This window comes from Nipponia nippon, unplaced genomic scaffold (genome assembly GCF_047370975.1).
Source record: "Nipponia nippon isolate SJK-2023a ecotype South Korea unplaced genomic scaffold, ASM4737097v1 scaffold_26, whole genome shotgun sequence".
Classification (NCBI taxonomy): domain Eukaryota; kingdom Metazoa; phylum Chordata; class Aves; order Pelecaniformes; family Threskiornithidae; genus Nipponia; species Nipponia nippon.
The window spans coordinates 1167875-1189056 of record NW_028262343.1 but is presented as its reverse complement, the minus strand read 5'-3'; positions in this window follow the sequence as shown (position 1 = coordinate 1189056).

Below are 21182 nucleotides of genomic sequence, written 5' to 3'. Positions count from 1 at the left end.
TTAAGCCCAGATCCATAATGGAAGTGGGACACTCAGTCTCACAGCACCAAAGCTATAACCACTCACCTCTGCAGAGAAATCCTCAGTTCCCAGTTCAGTTCCCAAATAAACACCTATGGGAATTGACAGCTTCCAACTGGAAAGCACAGCAGGCAGCGTGCTGGGCAGGGAGCTGCTGAAAATAGCCTGGGAGGTGATGCCATCCAAAAGAGTGCATCTCAAAACCTTGCCCACACTGAGCCTTCACAGCCTATGCTGTGCTACGGGTGACTCCTGTGCCTCCAACACAGCTCCTGGAGACTGGGATGCCCTTCCTTTCAATGCCAAATAGCTACCGCTCAGATGAATTGCACGCTGCAGAAGACTTGACTCTTATTCTCGCTTTTGCCTGAGGATATTAAACCACACATCTCTCCAAAAACTGTCCTAGACACCTACTACAGGCTGTTTTTCAGGAAAGAAGATTATTTTCTATTCCATTTTAACTCAAACAACAGTTGTAACAATGACTAACTATAAAACTAAAGGTTAACGGAAGTCAGCTGGAAATGGGATACTTGGTTATTAAAAATGAAGTAGGCAGCTTTGGAGCATGGGTGCCCATTCCCAAAGAAATCCCAAACCACTTAGCTGTAGTCATGCTCTTACTCTCAGCCTACATCAGTCTCTGACTGACTGAATAGAATAGAATAGACTATTTGTGGTGGGTTGACCTTGGCTGGACACCAGGTGCCCACCAAAGCCACTCTGTCACTCCCCCTCCTCAGCTGGACAGGGGAGAGAAAATATAACGAAAGGCTCATGGGTCAAGATAAGGACAGGGAGAGATCACTCACCAATTACCATCATGGGCAAAACAGATTCAATTTGGGGAAATTAGTTTAATTTATTACCAATCAAATCAGAGTAGGATAATGAGAAATAAAAACTAAATCTTAAAACACCTTCCTTCCACCCCTCCCTTCTTCCCGGGCTTAACTTCACTCCCGATTTCTCTACCTCCTCCCCCTGAGCGGCACAGGGGGATGGGGGTTGCGGTCAGTTCATCACACGTTGTTTCTGCTGCTCCTTCCTCCTCAGGGGAAGGACTCCTCACACTCTTCCCCTGCTCCAGCATGGGGTCTCTCCCACGGGAGACAGTCCTCCACAAACTTCTCCAATGTTGGTCCTTCCCATGGGCTACAGTTCTTCACGAACTGCTCCAGGGTGGGTCCTTTCCATGGGGTGCAGTCCTTCAGGAACAGACTGCTCCAGCGTGGGTCCCCTGCAGGGTCACAGGTCCTGCCAGGAACCTGCTCCAGCGTGGGCTTCCCACAGGGTCACAGCTTCCTTCAGGCATCCACCTGCACTGGTGTGGGGTCCTCCATGGGCTGCAGGTGGATATCTGCTCCACCATCAACCTCCATGGGCTGCAGGGGGACAGCCTGTTTCACCATGGTCCTCACCAGAGACTGCAGGGGAATCTCTGCTCCAGCGCCTGGAGCACCTCCTCCCCCTCCTTCACTGACCTTGGTGTCTGCAGAGTTGTTCCTTTCACATATTCTCACTCCTCTCTCCAGCTGCAGTTGCACAGGTTTTTTTTTCCCCTTCTTAAATATGTTGTCACAGAGGCGCTACCACCGTCGCTGATTGGCTCAGCTTTGGCCAGTGGCAGGTCTGTCTTGGAGCCGGCTGGCGTTGGCTCTATTGGACATGAGGGAAGCTTCTAGCATCTTCTCACAGAAGCCACACCTGTAGCCTCCCTGCTACCAAAACCTTGCCACGCAAACCCAATACACTATTTTAGTTGGAAGGGACCTACAATGATCATCTAGTCCAACTGCCTGATCACTTTAGGGCTGACCAAAAGTTAAAGCATGTTATTAAGGGCATTGTCCAAATGCCTCTTAAACACCAACAGGCATGGGGCATCGACCACCTCTCTAGGAAGCCTGTTCCACTGTTTGACCAACTTCTCACAGTAAAGAAATGCTTCCTAACGTCCAGTCTAAACATCCCCTGGTGCAGCTTTGAACCATTCCCACGCGTCCTATCACTGGATACCAGGGAGAAGAGATCAGCACCTCCCTCTCCACTTCCCCTCCTCAGGAGACTGCAGAGAGCAATGAGGTTGCCCCTCAGCCTCCTTTTCTCCAAACTAGACAAACCCAAACTCCTTAGCTGCTCCTCATAGGACATTCCTTCCAGCCCTCTCACCAGCTTTGTTGCCTTCCTCTGGATGCATTCAAGGACCTTCACGTCCTTCTTAAATTGTGGGGCCCAGAACTGCACACAGTATTCAAGGTGAAGCCGCACCAATGCTGAATACAGTAAGATAATCACCTCTTCTGACCAGCTGTTTATACTGTGTTTGATGCACCCCAGGATGCGGTTTGCCCTCTTGGCTGCCAGGGCACACTGCTGACTCATCTTGAGCCTGCTGTCGACCAGCACCCCCAGGTCCCTTTCTGCAGGGCTGCTCTCCAGCCACTCCTCTCCCCATTTAGACTTGTGCCTGGTGTTACTCCATCCCAGGTGCAGAATCCGGCACTTGGACTTATTAAATTTCATCCCATTGATGATTTCCCAGTGCTCCAATCTATCTAGATCCCTCTGCAAGGCCTCTTGTCCCTCAAGAGAGTCAACAGAACCTCCCAGTTTGGTATCATCAGCAAACTTGCTAATGGTGCCTTCAACTCCTGCATCCAGATCGTTGATAAATATATTGAACAGAACTGGCACTAGAATTGAACCCTGAGGAACACCGCACTGGTGACCGGTTGCCAGCCAGGTGTAGCCCCATTCACTAGAACCCTTTGAGCCCTGCCCTTCAGCCAGTTCTTCACCCAGCACACTGCATACCCACTCAGCCCACAGTTGGACAACTTGTCCAGAAGGATGCTGTGAGGGACAGTATCAAAAGCCTTACTACAATCCAGAAAAACTACATCCACTGCCTTCCCTTCACCCACTAGGTGGATGACCATATCATAGAAGGATATCAAATTAGTTAAACAGGACTTTCCCTTTGTGAACCCATGTTGACTGTGCCTGATGATTGCATTGCTCTTTAAATGCCTTTCAATAGCACCCAGTATGATGTCCATAATTTTTCCAGGAACTGGGGTTAGACTAACAGGTCTGTAGTTCCTTGGGTCTTCCCTCATGTCCTTTTTATAGATTGGGATAACATTGGCTAGCTTCCAGTCAGCAGGGACCTCCCCAGACTCCCAAGACCTTGGTAGATGATCGAGAGGGCTCCTGCCATAACATCTACTAGCTCCTTCAGTACTCTGGGATGAATCCCATCAGGCCCCATGGACTTGTGAAGATTCAGCTGATCCCTTACAATTTCAGTGTCCACAAATGGAAAGTCACTGTTCCCACACTTGTGGTCCTCTGACTCAGGGGACCAGGCAGCCCAAGGTCTATCAGTATTATTAAAGACTGAGGCAAAAAAAGCATTGAAAGCCTCCGCTTTGGCCTTTTGTGTCTTCTCCCTGCATATATGAACTACGGCTCTGTACTCTTCTTGCGAAGCCTGACTTTGCTTCCAGAGATTGTACAATTTCTTTTTCCTCTTGAGCTCCACAGGGAGTGATTAGGTGATATTCTTCCACTACCGATGAGTTGTTAGTCACTAAACACACACGTCTGGCATTAACTTCTACAAACATTTCAAACGCATCAGGAGACAGGATCATCCATTTGCAATTGTTAACGGAATGTTCTAATAAGCATGGTTCATATAATTGAGATTGTTGTCCACATAAGATACCATCAGAGGTGGTTTCACAAAGATCTAAATCATATGTTTGTCTCAGGTAGTGGCAACGATTTTTCAGGAATTATACTTAATACCTCACCTTGTTCCGCAGCTCGTCTTGCCTCGTAATCAGCCAATTTATTTCCCACTTCCCTGTCAGTGTTACCTTTCTGATGCCCTTTGCAGTGCATAATCGCCACTGCTGACGGAAGTTGTACAGCATCTAAAAGTCGCAAAATTATATCAGCATGTTTTATACCTTTCCCTTGAGCAGTTAAGAGTCCTCGTTCCTTCCAAATTGCTCCATGGGCATGGACTACACCAAAGGCATATTTTGAATCCGTCCAAATATTTACTCGAAGCCCTTCGGCCAGCTCCAACGCTCTCACTAGGGCAATTATTTCAGCTCGTTGTGCAGATGTGCCCTTAGGGAGTGACTTTGCTTCCACCCGTTGGTCTGTGGTGGTTACAGCATATCCTGCCATTCAAACTCCATTCTTTACAAAACTGCTCCCATCAGTATACCAGGTTCGGTCGGCTTCCTCCAGTGGCTCCTCCTTCAAGTCTGGTCTGCTTGCATATACAGTTTCAATAGTTTCTATACAATCATGCACGACAGTCTCCATTTCCTGTTTATCGCTTATGATTTCTAAATCATCTAAAACGGAGGTTACAGTGTGGGAAGTGTGCACAATCATCTTTTGTCCCAGAGTAAATTTTCCAGCTTCTTGGATAATCAAAACAACGGCAGCCACTGCCCGAAGGCATCCCGGCCATCCTTTGCTTACTTCATCCAATTGTTTAGAGAAGTATGCTACAGCTCGTTTATAAGGACCCAGCTTCTGGGCCAGAATTCCCAGAGCCACTCCTTGCCTTTCATACGAGAACAGCCAGAAAGGTTTCGTTACATCTGGTAGGCCCAAAGCTGGAGCCTTCATTAGCTCCAATTTCAGTTCCTTGAATGCCCTCTTAGCTTCATCAGTCCATATTAATTGTGTCTGGCTATTTTCAACAGTTCATATAGAGGTTTAACCAAAAGTCCACAATTATAGATCCATAATCGGCACCAACCTGTCATTTCCCAAAAGGTTCGAAGCTCTTTTACCGTGGTCGGTTCTGGAGTTCTGCAGATAGCTTCCTTTCGGTCATTCCCGAGCTCTCTTTGTCCCTTGGAAATCATGAATCCCAGGTATATTACTTCCTTCTTCAAGATTTGGGCTTTCTGTAATGAGACTCGATAACCACTTAATCCCAGAAAAATTAACAAGCTCACAGTCCATTCCTTGCACTCTTCATCCTTTCCTGTGGCTATTAAGATATCATCCACATATTGCAAAAGAATCCCGTTTCCTGGGGGCCTCTCCCAGGTCTCCAATTCCTTAGCTAATTGATTTCCAAAAATGGTAGGGCTGTTTTTAAATCCTTGGGGTAACACTGTCCAGGTCAGTTGGGTTTTTCGTCCTGTGTCAGGGTTTTCCCATTCAAAGGCAAATAAATTGCAGTTTTCTGGAGCCAAGGTAAGGCAAAAGAATGCATCCTTTAAATCTAATACAGTGAACCATTCATAGGTTTCCTTTAAACCAGTCAGCAGAGTATATGGGTTTGCCACTAGCGGATAATCTTCAACTATTTGATTTATTGCCCGCAAATCTTGCACCAATCGATAAGTTTTGCCATCAGGCTTTTTGACAGGCAGAATGGGAGTGTTATATTCTGAAGAGCATTCAATTAATAGTCCAAATTTTATAAGCTCTTCTATAATACTTTTTACCCCTCGCCTATCTTCCAATTTCAAGGGGTATTGCTTTATCTTAACAGGTCGTGCCCCTTCTCTGAGTTTAACAACAACCAATTCAGCATTTTTAGCCTTTCCAGGTATTCCTGAGGCCCACGCTCCTGGGTATACCTGGTCTTTTATTTCTTGTATAATTTCTTCTTCTCCAATTTGGGGTTCAGTAAGAACCAAGCTTAAAATTCCAATGTGATTTTTGTCTGGTATTTTAAACTCAATTTCCCCATTTCTAAATTTTATTTCGGCATTTAGTTGTTCTAATAGGTCCCTTCCCAGTAATAGTCTAGGAGCCTCAGGCAGGTAGAGAAATTTGTGAATCCCCACACTCTTCCCAATTCTAAATTTTAATGGTTTCAAGAAAAAAGCCTTTTCAACCTGCCCGGTTGCTCCCACAACATTAACATTTTGTTTACTTATAGGTAACAAGGTTTGATTCAATACAGAGAACGTGGCTAACGCAGCCACTCTCTCCTTTCCCAGTTTCCTTCTGTCCTCCCCCTCCCCATTCCGATATACTCTCCACGCTTCCTCCAGCAATTTTTCTAAATTCCTTATATCTGGTTCCCTACGTTTCTGAAGTTTCTTTCTGGTATCATTAGTGGATTGTCCCAGAAACAGAGATACCAACTGCTGCGTGGCAGCTTCTGACTCCGGTTCCATAGTAGTAAATCATCTCACAGCAGCCCGTAAGCGATCTAAAAACTCCGTGGGCATTTCAGTCTGCCCCTGCTTGATAGCATACATACAGAGCAGACCAGTTAACTGCCTTTGGGATCGCATGTTCTATTCCATATTTGATCCAGGTTCGGTATCGTTGCAACAAACGGTACTGAGCTGGATCATTAGGGTCCCAACCCGGGTCCCTGGAGAGCACATGATCTTCGGCTGTGCCCTGTAACACTCGTCCCTCAGTCTATGTTTCTACGTGAGCTCGGGCTGCCTTTAATACAAGCTGCTTCTCAGTTTCAGTCATAGCACCTAGCATAAGATCCACATCTTTCCAATCCGGGTCCAAATTCTTAGTAATCCACTCAAACCTTTTCGCAACCCCACTTGGGTCCTCCCTGTACCCCTTAACTGCATCCTTCCACTTATCCACATCATCCATCTGGAAAGGCACTTTTCTTCTGCCTTTCTGGGTCTCTCTTTCACCTTCAAACACCTCTGTCCCATACTACATGCTGAACAACACCGCTTCAACTTCCCTAACTCTTTCTGATTTTCCTTTTCCAAAGCCAACACCATGGGATCTTGGGGAGCAAAATTAAAACCACAATCTTTCTGGGACTCAGGGTGATTTCGGAGGGTGAAAAACATATCCGCATACGTAGCTTCGTCCCATTTTCCCTCCCTCCTTGAAAATAACAGGAGTTGCAGCAAGGCATTATACTTCAGAGTCCCATTCAAAGGCCACTTTTCTTCATCATCTAATTTATACAATGGCCATCACTGATTACAATACTTAATTAGAGTTTTCTTATTCCCATTTCCTCCAGGAGGACCCCGTATGTCCTTCCAGTGATATAAAATGCAACCTAATGGAGATTTCTTTGGTATCTCTTTACTTTGCTGTGACCCTCCCATTTTATTGGTCCCAGTTCTCTCCTGTATTCCCGCAGTATCTTAACTGTTAGTTCCACGGTCCACACTTTACCACTTAGAGGGTTACAGAATTACTGGCTTACATCCTTACAATCTTTTTCTTTCGCTTCGTCTGTCTCCGGCCGTTTCCCTCGCGGGACAACGAAACCGCGGATCAGGACTCCGCACTCGCTTCGTACTAAGAGTACGCCTCATTCACACGCGCGCAGGACAGCATACACACTTTTGACGACAAAACACTCAAATACCAAGTGCGTCTCATTCACACACGCGCAGGACAGTATAGACACTTTTGACGACAAAAAGCTCACATACCAATACAATGAACAAAAATCCTAAAAGCAAACACGGAGCAACTACTTGTCCTTATACCATGCCAAACACAATCCCAAAATCAAATAACCGAGTTCCAAAGCCAAGATCCAATATACCCAAATGCAAGCGTTCCAAATGAGCACCGAAGTGCCCCCAAATGTATACCTTTAAGGCGCTAGCAGCCCGGTATACTCCACCAAGCGTGAACCACTCACGGCTTACAGGGGTTTCCAACAAATGACTAGTCCCAAACCAAATTTAAGAAAGAATATCTTTTTCCGAAGACAGTCCTTGTCTGCTCCCGCAGTGATCCGATTGAGGCAAGGAGTCCCTCCGGAAATTTTCCGGGGGTACCCTAGGGAGTCCCGTTCTCAACGGGTCCTGCAGCCGAGCAGAGAGGGTCCCATCTGGGTCGCCAAAACTGATACAAAAATTCAGGGATGCTTCTCCTCACAGTCCGAATCTCCCCAAGGGAGAAACGGAGTATTCAGAGAGTCCCTGAAATGAAACTCAATAGCAACGAAGTCACTATTAAGCAGGTATCCTTTATTGCAGCGCTGGGCAGCACTGGGGATTCTCCACCATAAGTGCTCCACCGATTTGGTAGACTTTCAGAGATTATATACTATAAAATCCTACATATTCTCAGGATTTCCGAGAAATCATTTACATAAACATGAGATTTCCTGGAACTCATTAACATATGCAAATGTCCGATCCGCATGCGCAGTCGTCTCCCGTGGTGGTCTTCAGATGAAGGCTCGTAGTCTTCTTCACTGTGTTCGCTGATTGACCTTTGCTTCTGCGCAAACTCAGTCCTAGGATCACGTAAACGGTGTCCTTCAAGGCTGTTGTTGTCGTTCTTTTGTGACCTCCCATCTTCCATGCATTTGTTCTCCCTAGGCCCAGTTGTCTCAGATGGGATTATCCCGGAGCCCCCTTATCTTACAACCGTTCTAACTACTCTCCAAATCACAAAGGCCTTTCTTTTGTTTAGTTAAGTGACTAAGATATTTAAAATGTCCTCCTTGCCCCTAGGCTTTAATTCTTTCAGGAGGCATTTTGAGGCAGTGGCTTTGTCTATCTTGGCTTTAACCCTTTCAGTATAACTAAGAATTGTTTAAGATATTGCAATAAAAATACAATAATGAATGTTACAAATCTTTACAAAAATAATTTGTGGTCCTGTGCTTAATTTTATAAGAGACAAAATCCTTCCTTCCATTCCACCTCAACAAACAGAGACAAATCAGTCTGGTATGTAAATCCCTGGACTTGGGAGCTAGGGTTGGATTCGCTGAAAATAACTTAAAAGTATCCAGAGAGACTGAAAATTTTGAACAGCTTTAAACAGAATAGTCTGAAGATGTTTGTGAACAAAAAGGGCTTTTAGAAGAATGATTTCCAGAAAAACTATTCAATTAAGTGTCATGCTGTTGTTAGTGGAATACACAGGAGGTAATAATTTCCTGATAAAAATTTCTGACAAGTTCAGCTGATTCTTTGTTCAGAATTGAGATGTATTTTTCTCCATCAGAGAAAAGGTCACACATGTTGACAAATGCAGCTCAAAGAGACGTGACACAAGTGCTGTCAAAGGGTGGTGTTACGCTCTGAGCTCTCGTTCTCTGGCTAATACGAACCTGCCCTCCCTTTGCTGCACAGACCCCTTCCTCTAGGAAGGAATTGGTCCTGGGCTGTTCAACACTTTTTCCAAAGACATGCTTTGACCAAGTGTCCTGGTTTCAGCTGGGATAGAGTTAATTTTCGTCTTGGTAGCCGGTATGGGGCTGTGTTTTGGGTTTAGGATGAGAACAACGTCGATGATCGATACACTAATGCTTTGGTTCTTGCTAAGTAGTGCTAAGTAGTTGCTAAATAGGTGCTAAGTGGCGCTCACACTGGTCAAGGACTTTTCAGCTTACCCTGCTCTGCCGGGTGCACAAGAAGCTGGGAGGGGGCACAGCCGGGGGAGGTGCTGACCCAGACTGGCCAAAGGGTTCTTCCATACCATATGGCGTCATGCTCAGTATATAAGATGGGGGGAAGAAGAAGGAAGGGGGGATATTCGGAGTGATGGTGTTTGTTTTCCCAAGTAACCGTTACGCGTGATGGAGCCCTGCTTTCCTGGGGATGGCTGAACACCTGCCTGCCGATGAGAAGTAGTGAACGAATTCCTTGTCTTGCTTTGTTTGCGTGCATGGCTTTTGCTTTACCTATTAAACTGTCTTTATCTCAACACACAGGTTTTCTCCCTTTTACCCTTCTGATTCTCTCCCCCATCCCACCAGTGGGGGAGTGAGCGAGCGGCTGTGTGGTGCTTAGTTGCCGGCTGGGGTTAAACCACGACACCAAGCGTTGCATTAACTGGTGAAATGCTTCATTGCTCTTTAATGGGTGTTTAAACAATGGAGCCTTTGCTAATGTGTTTTGCAACTGCATGCTAAGATCAATGCCAAGGCACTACCACAAACATAGTCTGAAACCATCAGATGATAAATAATCTATTGCTGCTCCCATTATAAGATATTGGCTTGCAACCTAATAGCTTTTATGGTTTCCCATTAGACTTGCTAGCCATTCATTTAGTCCCCAGGAAAGAGGTACTGTGCAAAACGAAGGAACAGGGATCATCTGCTCTCAACAATTTCTCTTGTATCAAGGAAGCTTAACTGGTCAGCCTGACTGGGGGGTTCTCGATGAATGGCACTGTCACGGACACCCACTGGGCAGCATTCAAATATGTCAGCAAGACAGAGTGAATAAACACAAAGCACTATTGCCCACCAAAGGGTTCAAGAGTAAAAGCCTATCTGGGCCCTCCTAGTCACAAGAAGAACAGCTTAAAAAATCATGACATAAAACAACAAAAAGGAATATTTATGCCTGCTTTCTGGTCTGGGGGCCTTTGTCTTTTCAAATCCTCCCCCACAAGCAAGGAGGTTCCACACAGCTGCCGCATCTGGGACTTTAAGGAAAGCAATGAATGCTCGCTTTTGCCATCAGTTTAACTGTAAATTAATGACACTGTCGTGGTTTAACCTAAACAGCAACTAAACACCACACAGCTGCTCGCTCACTCCCCCCACCCCCCGGTGGGATGGGGGAGAGAATCGGAAGGGTAAAAGTGAGAAAACTCATGGGTTGAGATTATAACAGTTTAATAATTACAAAGAAATAATAATAATAATAATAATAATAATAATAATAATAATAATAATAATAATAATAATAATAATAAATAATTTGTAGGGGAAAGAGGAAAAAATAACAACAAAGAGAGAGAGAAATAAAACCCAAGAAAGACAAGTGATGCAAATGAAAACAATTGCTCACCACCAATCGACTGATGACCAGCCAGTCCCCAAGCAGTGGCCCCCCTGCCAACCTCCCCCCCTAGTTTTATTGCTGAGCATGATGTCATATGGTGTGGAATATCCCTTTGGTCAGTTGGGGTCAGCTGTCCCAACTGTGTCCCCTTCCAACTTCTTGTGCACCCCCCAGCCTACTCGCTGGAAGGGCAGTGTGAGGAGCAGAAGAGGCCTTGACTCTAGCCCCACACAAGCTACTATGAAGAAATTTAACTCTATCCCAGCCAAAACCAGTACACACTGCAAAAATTCTTTGAAAATCCTAAGGTACCTTTTTTGTGCCGAGGGCATGCTGATATGTAATCTAAATGAAATCTTAAATTTTACATGAAATATGTTAAAAAAAGATTACTTTTTCTTATAACCATAGTTGTACTGTATGAGCTTAACCCTATGAGACAGATGCTAATGAGCAGGGAATCTCTCCTAGAATCACCATATGACACTGATATTGAGGACAGGGAATTGGCAAGTGCAAGAAATGTGGCTCAAATATTTTCCTGGCCACCTCCCTTGCTCCAGTCCCAGCAGCTCCCCAGCAATTTGTTCTCTGTAAATCCCACACACTCATCTGAGAGCTGCTGCCTCTGAAAACTCATTATTAGATATGATACAAGGCTTATCTCAGTGAAATACTTGATCTTGAAAATGAAACTTAGGTGCCACAGCAATTGATCTTTGATGCTTTCAGAGAGGCCCAAGATGATACTAAAAACTGAGGCAGGGAATGTTCTAGAAATACTGAAAACATTTAGGAGCACAGTCATACACCAGAAAAGGTTTGCTAGTGTAGAGATACTGGTAGGGTCTCCTACTGTAGAAAATTTATATGGCAAAATTTAAAAGATTACCTGGGTCAGTATTGTTTCTATTCATCCTGAATAAAAGAAATTATATCAGCAAGACCTTTATTGCCCCAACGGCATCCATGCAACTTGCTTTCACTGGAATAAAAATGTCTAAATATAAAGTAAAATAATTCCCCTAGCCAACATTTCAATCTGGCTAAAGTCTGGGCTTTTTATGTATAGTTCCCCACAAACAGACAATGCTTCTAAATTCCCTTGTGCTTTTGAAAACCTCCACTTCATATAGCCTGTTTGCCTGGTTTAAAATGGAGCATAGGTCTATGAAGTTCTTACACATTGCCCCAAAATTAAAAGAATTGAAAAAAACACTGTCCAATCAGTCATGTACAGAAGTACTGCCTATTTGTGCAGCAGTTTTCAAATTAGCCATAGGAAAATCAGAAAGGGACATGAGAAAAAAATGAAGGAGTTACAGCAGGGTGCAGTGGGAAGAGGGGAAGAAGCTGAGGCTGCTCTAGGAGGAACCGAAGGTGCTGGAGCTGGTGAGAAGGTCTAGGAGCATGGGAAGAACCTAACGCTTCCCTGGGAGTAGGGTCCCAGGGACATGAGGAGAGCTGGAAAGGGAAAGGGACAGAAATCTGGAGGAAACCAGTCCTCACTAATTCCACTGCTCATGGAATCACTTTATACATATACAACTATTTCAAAAGTTGTTAGGCCATCCTTCAGAGAGACTAATTAACTTTCCATGGTTCCCTGAGACATTTGGACACCTGGAGATACAAATACATTAAATTCAACTATACAAAAATAATGTCTGCAGCATTTTAAAGTTATATTATTTCATCGCTACAAAGGCCGCAGAATTGAACATTGTTTATGCCACATAGATGCAGACTGGTGGAAATGAATGTTTTTTGGTTTGTTTGTTTTTTTTTTACTTCCTGCGTGTCCTCCCAGTACTTCTATACAGCTGCTACAATGTGCAGCAATATTAGATGCCGTTAGAAGAGATCTGAAATAAGCTTCCTGACACTCCAGAAAATAAGCATGGGAAGAAGATTGCCTAACTCTGAGATTATTAAGCAGTGCTGTTTCACTGTATTTGGAAGAGACAATGGGAAATGGGCTACAAGAAAAGCACCAATGCAACAAGTCCTTCTCTTCTTATTCCACACAATCTAACCCTAGAGATACGGTCAGCAACTGGATACACTATATATATGGGGGCGGGGGATACAAGAAAGGTACCAGAGACACCTGAAGGAAGTGTGGGAACTATATAGGCACTGAGGTATTGGGAGGCGAGGGGTGTTTATGGAGGAGGAGGAATGAAGGCAGTGGGATGAAAAGGGGACTAGGGTCATGAGGAAGTCCTGGATGTGTTCCTCCTACAAAACATGAGACCTCAGGCTATCCTAGACTACTCTGCCAAATTAAGACAATGATGAACATGTTGGGATGGTGCCAGCATTCTTCATGTCTTTGCAGATATTTATGCTGAGAGCTTTTCCTCTAAGACAAGAAGAAAATGCCTAGAAGACAGAGCCCAGAGGAAATCTCTAATGGTTGACTGTCTTTCGGCTACTTTCGAACACTACTGAATTTTGAACTGCTCAGAATTAATTCACCTTCAGCTGTGAACATCATGATCTATATTTGAGATGCTCTAAAACATTTCTATCAACCAGTCTCATTTGAACAATGAACAATGAAGCATCATTCTTTTTTTATAGTGCTTAAGGCTTTACTATATATGCTGTGGGTAAGCCTTGGTCTTAATGAATGAATGAAAACAATTGTAGCGTTCGTTACATATCAAGGCTATACCGGCGGATCTCCAGCCGACCCAGGCTGGGGAAGGAACAGTCAGCACACGCAGTGTGGGTGTTCAACTCCCCCGTTTATTGCGCAGTAGTTTACCTTTATACTCCCAGCAGTAGGCGTGTCATGTTATAAGGGGTGGAGACAAGGGAGGGTCGACCCTTCACTCTTTCCGTACAGCGCGTGATCTTCCGGTCGCCAGCCCTTATCTTTACTACATTTCCCCCTCCCTTAGCTCCAGTAGCTCTGGATCTCGCTGGGGAAGCTGCGCGTAAAATAATCGATATGTGGTAAGACTTCTTAATATACAACTCATAGAATACCTAATTAAGCGTAACAGACAGGGCAATAGCATAGCAAGGACAAGAACAAGTAACAAGATTATGAAACCAGTTGCCTATGTGGCAGCAACTGTCCCCCTTATCGCTAGTGAAGTAGGGGGGGTGAACAATAGACAGGTAGAGGCTTGTCCAATAGCCGGCATATACAGACACGCATCTGTTACGTTCATGGATTTTGCCCAATCCAGCCAGTAGTTCGTCGCGGCTCCCTCATTGCTCCCCCACACCATCAGGATGCATAGGGAAATGGTAACCTGTCAAGATAAGACTCAATAAATTGATTAATGTCTATACGGTCGAATATTTCGACTTGGTACCCATTCTAGCGTCCCTTTCTCGGTTTGCACACATGCATACCCACGTCCCAGGCAACGGAGGGAATATGGGCCATTCCATTCACGGGTTTGCAGGTCCCGTACTTGAACCAAAGGGTAAGGCCCTTCGTTCTCATCGAGCCGGAAATGTGCCTGGGTTGCTGTCTGGGTTTTATAGGTGTTCCCTCGAATGGTATGATTTAAGGTAATTAGTGCCGTCGTCAACAGACGCTGTGACCGAAATAAGGGAGGGTCAAGGGGAGGGGGAACCCCTGTTCCTGGGCTTATATTCTCCCCCTCCCTAAGTCGGTCGAGTAACCCTTTTAATGTGCGATGCGCGCGTTCTACAATGCTTTGGCCCGTACTGTTGTAGGGAATGCCATGACTCAACTGAATATCCCAGCGCGCGCAAAAGTCCTTTGTCTTCTTGCTGACATATGCCGCTCCATTATCTGTTTTAATTTTTTGTGGGATGCCAAGTTGCGCCATACAGTCCTGCCAATGTAAAATAACTGCGAGAGCATTTTGTTTAGCATGCATAGTGGCTAAAAAAAGTCCACTGCAGGTATCAACTGTGACATGCAGATACTTACGTGGATTAAAGGGTTCATAAATCGTAACATCAGACTGCCATATTTGGTTGGGCTGCAACCCTCGAGGGTTTACCCCTGCCTCCCAGAGGGGACCTTTGGAACACACAGGACAAGCAGCAATCACAGAGCGAGCATCTTGCAACGTAATGCCAGCGAGCTTAGCTAAACCGCGAGCTCCACAGTGGAGCAGATTATGCAAGCGGAAGGCTCGCCTTAGGTTAGAAGTTTCTTCAAGCGCCAGTACGCTCCTTGCTAAGCTGTCCACTACTTCGTTCCCGGCAGAAAGAAAACTCGGTATGGAACTATGACTATTAACAGACAGGGGCGGTTCTCATTTGCAGTGCGGTGAGCAACATTCCTGCAATCTTCGACGTTGCCCCAAATGCCCATCGGCACTTCTTCAGTAACTTATATACATAGCAAGAGTCTGTGATTAGATCTAAGGCCTCTTCGGGCCATTGAGTGAGAGCCATCCATACCGCCTTGGCCTCAAGATATTGCACGGATTGCCCTTGATCTTGATAACTAATGTGGGTCCACTGACCATCCTCCTGCCATGTAATGACAGCTTTCCCAGTAATCGATGACGCGTCGGTAAAAACCGTGTGGCCTCCGGTGCGTTGTTCAACTATGGCACTAGCCGGCAAAAGATGGAGTACCTGGATTATCTCCCCACAGGGGTGTGGTCTTAGACCTTCAATACGACCCATAAATTCAGCTATCGCCACTTGCAGAAACCCCACTTGCGGAAGTACCAACTCCCACTGTGCCAAAGAACAGGGCAATGCGATGACCTCCGGGTCCTTCCCTGTTAAGTGTTGAGTTTGCCTCCGACAGCGGAGAATAAGCTGGGATAATAATGTTGGCCAAGAAATTAAAGCCGTCTTTGGTTTGCCTTGATACAACCAAGCAAAAGGCCAGCCTTTTTCACCATTATTTTGAATTAGTAAACCATGGCCAGCGGTGTCGGTCATGTAAATCAGGGCAGCGACCGGTTGTTCAGGTGTAAATCGAGCGAGACCCCAATGCTGGGCCCTCTCCATAATTGTCCTAAGAATCTCCTGATGGTTTCTTGAAAGAGTCCTTGGAGCTAGGGGGGAATCTCCTCCTTTCAGGAGTTGATATAAGGCACTCATTTCTGCGTCAGATATTGGAATAAAGTTTCTAAGCCACAATAGTTGTCCAATTAATTTTTGCGCCTCATGGAGTGTTGTCACTGTAGTCCGAATTTCAAATGATTGTGCTGTCACGCTTCGTGGCCTCAGTTGAGTACCTAAATACTTTACTGCACGTCCTACCTGCATTTTCCGAGGCTCAATGTGTAACCCATGTCGCTCCAAACTGACTATCAGCTGCACGCGCGCCTTTTCCAGTAACTCCTCTTGGTTGGACGCCAATAACACATCATCCATGTAATGGAAAATGATGACCGTAGGGAAATTTTTTCGAATAGGGCGTATCGCAGCAGCTATAGCAATTTGACACAAGACTGGTGAGTTTTTCATGCCCTGGGGTAACACCTTCCATTGATACCTGGCGCACGGGTGTTGACTGTTAGGCTCAGGAACAGTAAAGGCAAAGCGTACTCTATCTTCTTCATGCAAGGGAACACTAAAAAAGCAATCTCTAATATCCATAACCACTATTTGATAGTCAGGTGGAATCATGGCTGGAGAAGGGAGGCCCGCTTGTAGCGGGCCCACGTCTTGTATACATGCATTAACTGCGCATAGATCATGTAGCAGTCGCCATGCTCCCGATTTTTTCTTTATCACGAAAATGGGGGTGTTCCAGGGACTTGTAGAGGGTTCGATGTGTCCTGTGTCAAGTTCTCGTTGTACCAATTGTCGAACAGCCGCCCCCTTTTCCTCTGTCAATGGCCACTGCTCTACCCACACTGGTTTATCTGTCAACCAGGTGAGTTTTAATGGGCGGACACAGGCAGTGGCCATTATGATAAATTTGTACGCAGCACTATATTCATCTTCTGCAAGCAACATCGTCCCAAGATGACAATGGGTAACTCAGCAATGGCGGGGTTACACCATGCTACCCTAGCTTGTCCGGATTCCGGATCCTTCAACATAATTTGCATTGGGCTTCTGCTTTGATGCGAGGTCTGCATGCCTCCCACGCCTTGCAGCAAACCTCTCGGTTCGAGTGGCCAATCATCTGGCCATAGATGTGATGGGATTACTGTAACGTCCGCCCCTGTATCCAAAAGGGCTCTTAATACGAGGCGTGGTGTTCCCCCCAACTCTGGGAGCCATGGGGTAACTATAATATCTACTTCTGGTCGTGTGGTCATGTTTAGGGTGAGTGCCACATACGGCGAGGCTCTATTGCCAGCCTCCTCTATTGCGCGCTCCCATCTCCCCAAGGCAGCTGAGTTGGAAATTGCGTTATTGGAACCACAGGCGACTGTGCTGGTCCCGGGGAAGGAGAGAGTCCCTGTACCACACATTGCGCTGCTGTCGTCGGGCCTGTTGAGCTGATCGCTGGGGCAGGTGGGGATGGCACGGCCCCCTGCCATCCCCTCTTCTCGTTTCCCCAGTCCGGTCTCCGTTGCTGACTCCCCGCTTTGCACTGTCGAGCTCTGTGGCCTAGTCGCCCGCAGCGCCAGCATCGTAGGTCTCTCTCTCCTTCCCCTGTTCCGGGGGTGTTTATTTTTGAAGGGCATTGTCGCGCCATGTGTCCTTGCCCCCCACACTTATGGCACGTAAGTCGTGCGTCTCGGCAGGCTGCATGGACCGCAGGCACTACCGGTTGCATACTTTGCACCTGTTCCTGTTCCAGCACGTAACGAATCATCTGTGAAAGCGTGGTCCCTATGGGTAACTGTCTTAGCAACACTGCGGTTTGTGGGTTTGCTTGCGTACGTGCACAGTCAAGCAATATCGCCTCCTTAGCCTGCTCGGGAAGTCGAGCAACCTTGAGCGCCGCTTGCAGCCGGTCTAAAAACTTTGTGAAGGGCTCACTTAACGATTGCCGTATTTGGACCCATGGAGGCTCCCTTTTATCAAGAGCCGCGATGATGCGTATCGCTTCCTGGGCAGCATTCGAAGATGCAGCAAAATTGTGCCCCGCATTCGCTGAGCCTGTGCCTGAGGAGTTGCGAACTGCCCTTCACCCATCAACTGCTCTAAAGTCACTCCTGCCATGGGATGGTCGGCCTGTTGCGCCTCGATAACAACTTGGGTGCACCGATTCCTCCACTCCTCCCTAAACAATACCATCATCGAGGGGGTCAATACGGCCCGCATCAACTGAATGATATCAAAAGGTGCAAGCGGCGTTGCAAAAACACAGTCTAGTAGGACTTGGGTCTCTGGGGAGTTTAATCCGTGACTTTTCACCGTTGTGGCCAATTCTTTCACCAACTTCGTATCTAACGGTTGCCATTCATATCCTCCGCCTGGGGCTGCTCGGATAGGAAATGCTTGAATCGGAGGGGCCTGGAATCGCACTCCTTCCAAGACACAATTTTTTGCAATCATCTGCCAATCCGTCCCATTTGCCCTCTCTTTCGGCTTTTCCCCTGGCATTAGACTTTCTGCATTCGCCACCACCCCTCTCAATTGGCTGATCAATGCCTCGAGTTCCCTTGAAACCTCATTAGTCTGGAATCCCACTCCCTTTTTTAAGGATTCGCCCCTCTTTGGTAATGGTCTCGGAAGCGGGGGCGGATGAGCAACAGTCGAGGATTCCTCGTCGCCCCTTTCATCCTCACTGCTATCAGAGCTCATGGGATAATCGTGTACAGGCTCCCTCCACTGTGAGGGAATACCAGTTCGCTTTCCCACTGCCCAAGGGGTAGGGGGTCCCTCTGGTGGCTCAGGTATCACTGGCAGTGCCGGGGGAGCCCTACCACCCCCTTAGATGTCGTCAGCCGTGACGCCGGTTCTCCTTGTTCCTCAGATCTTTTCCTGCGCTCCGCTCTCTGTGTGTCCAGCGCCCATCGATCACTGGGATGCAACAGGGCGTCCTCAGAAGGTGATGGTGCCTTGCCCTCCTTTTCTCCTTCCCGCCATCTTCCTTCACGTAATTCGCGATACCGCTGGGATCCCACATCAGCCCCCGGGACCCAATCCAGCAACCTATCAGTCAGCTCCCTTTCCACACATTGTTGCAACTCGCCCCAGGGGTATTGAGGAGGTGGCGGATCCGCCGGTGCAGAAGGTGCCGAAGGTTCCGTGGGTGGCTGCTCTAGACTCCCCACTCGTAACGGGAACAGCTTTCCCGACTCCTTTGTTCCCGCTGCGCCATAGCCTCCCTGCGCCTCCCCTTCCTCCGTTGGCTCAGCCCCCAGTAACGATGTCCCCGTCTGTGTCCCACAGGCCACTCCTTCCCAGCCAGCCTGTGTCCCCTCCGAAACTAAACCCGTTGGCTTTTCGTTCCCAGGAACTTCATGCCCCATCAGCATGCTACGTGCGGCAAGCCCCTTCTTGAGCTCCCTTTCTACTGTTCCCCAGGCGCGAAGCCAGTCACTGGGTCCTCCAACATTGCTTATGATCGCTTCTGTCAGCTCGTTGCGTATTTTCCCCCAATTTGAGGTGTCGAAAACTTCTGTGGGAGTGCCGGGCACTCCCCAGCGTAGCATCCATTGGATGCAGTCGCCCGTGGGCCTTTTCCTTATCGCCCCATCCTCGCCCACCTTCGTCGTTACCGACTTTAATACCTTTACGAGTTCCACGAGCTCCATCGCTGCTGCTTGCAGCCGATCACGTCGGGGTCACCACTATGTAGCGTTCGTTACATATCAAGGCTATACTGGCGGATCTCCAGCCGACCTGGACTGGGGAAGGAACAGTCAGCACACGCAGTGTGGGTGTTCAACTCCCCTGTTTATTGCGCAGTAGTTTACCTTTATACTCCCAGCAGTAGGTGTGTCATGTTATAAGGGGCGGAGACAAGGGAGGGTCGACCCTTCACTCTTTCTGTACAGTGCGTGATCTTCCGGTCACCAGCCCTTATCTTTACTACACAAGGGTACTTAAAGAACTGGCTGATGTCATAGCAAGACCTCTCTCAATGATTTTTCAATGCTCTTGGGAATCTGGAGAGGTCCCAGTTGACTGGAAGCTGGCAAACATTGTCCCAGTCTTCAAGAAGGGCAACAGGGATGACCCTGGTAACTACAAGCCTGTCAGTCTCACCTCTGTGCCTGGTAAAATTATGGAGAAGGTTATTCTGGGAGTTATTGAAAAACACCTGAAAGACAACGCAGTCATTGGTCCCAGCCAGCATGGATTCACGAGGGGAAAGTCTTGCTTGACCAACTCGATTTCCTTCTATGACAAGGTTACCCACCTAGTTGACCAAGGGAAGCCAGTCGATGTAATCTTTTTGGACTTCAGTAAAGCCTTCGATACTGTCTCTCACAGTATCCTCCTGGACAAAATGTCCAGCACACAGCTGGATAAACACATCATGCAATGGGTGAGCAATTGGCTGACAGGTCGGGCTCAAAGGGTTATAGTAAATGGGGTTACATCAGGCTGGTGACGAGTCCCTAGCGGGGTTCCGCAGGGATCCATCTTGGGGCCAGTGCTCTTTAATGTCTTCATAAATGACTTGGATGCAGGACTTGAAGGTTTGTTATCAAAGTTTGCCGATGACACAAAATTGGGAGGAGCTGTTGACACTCTCAAGGGCAGAGAGGCCCTGCAGAGGGATCTGGACAAATTAGAGAGCTGGGCAATCACCAACCATATGAAGTTTAACAAGAGCAAGTGCCAGATTCTCCACCTGGGACATGGCAACCCTGGACGTACATACAGACTGGGGAACGAGAGGCTGGAGAGCAGCCCCGCGGAGAGGGATCTGGGGGTTCTGGTCGACGGCAAGTTGAACATGAGCCAACAGTGTGCCCTGGCAGCCAGGAGGGCCAACCGAGTCCTGGGGTGCATCAAGCACTGTATTGCTAGCCGGTCGAGGGAGGTGATTGTCCCACTCTACTCTGCACTGGTGCAGCCTCATCTTGAGTACTGTGTGCAGTTTTGGGCCCCACAGTACAAAAAGGATACGAAGCTACTAGAGAGTGTCCAGAGGAGAGCCACGAAGATGGTTAAGAGTTTAGAGGGGAAGCCGTATGAGAAGCGGCTGAAGTCACTTGGTCTGTTCAGCCTGGAGGAGACTGAGGGGAGACCTCATTGTGGTCTACAGCTTCCTCAGAAGGGAAGGAGGAGGGGCAGGTGCTGATCTCTTCTCCCTGACAACCAATGATAGGACCCGAGGGAATGGCAGGAAGATATGCCAGGGGAAGTTTAGGTTGGACATTAGGAAAAGGTTCTTCACCCAAAGGGTAGTGCAGCATTGGAACAAGCTCCCCCGGGGAGGTAGTCATGGCGCCAAGCCTGACAACATTCAAAAAGCAATTGGACAATGCCCTCAGACGTATGGTGTGAATTTTGGGGTTGTCCTATGCAGGGACAGGAGTCGGACTTGATGATCCTTGTGGGTCCCTTCCAACTCAG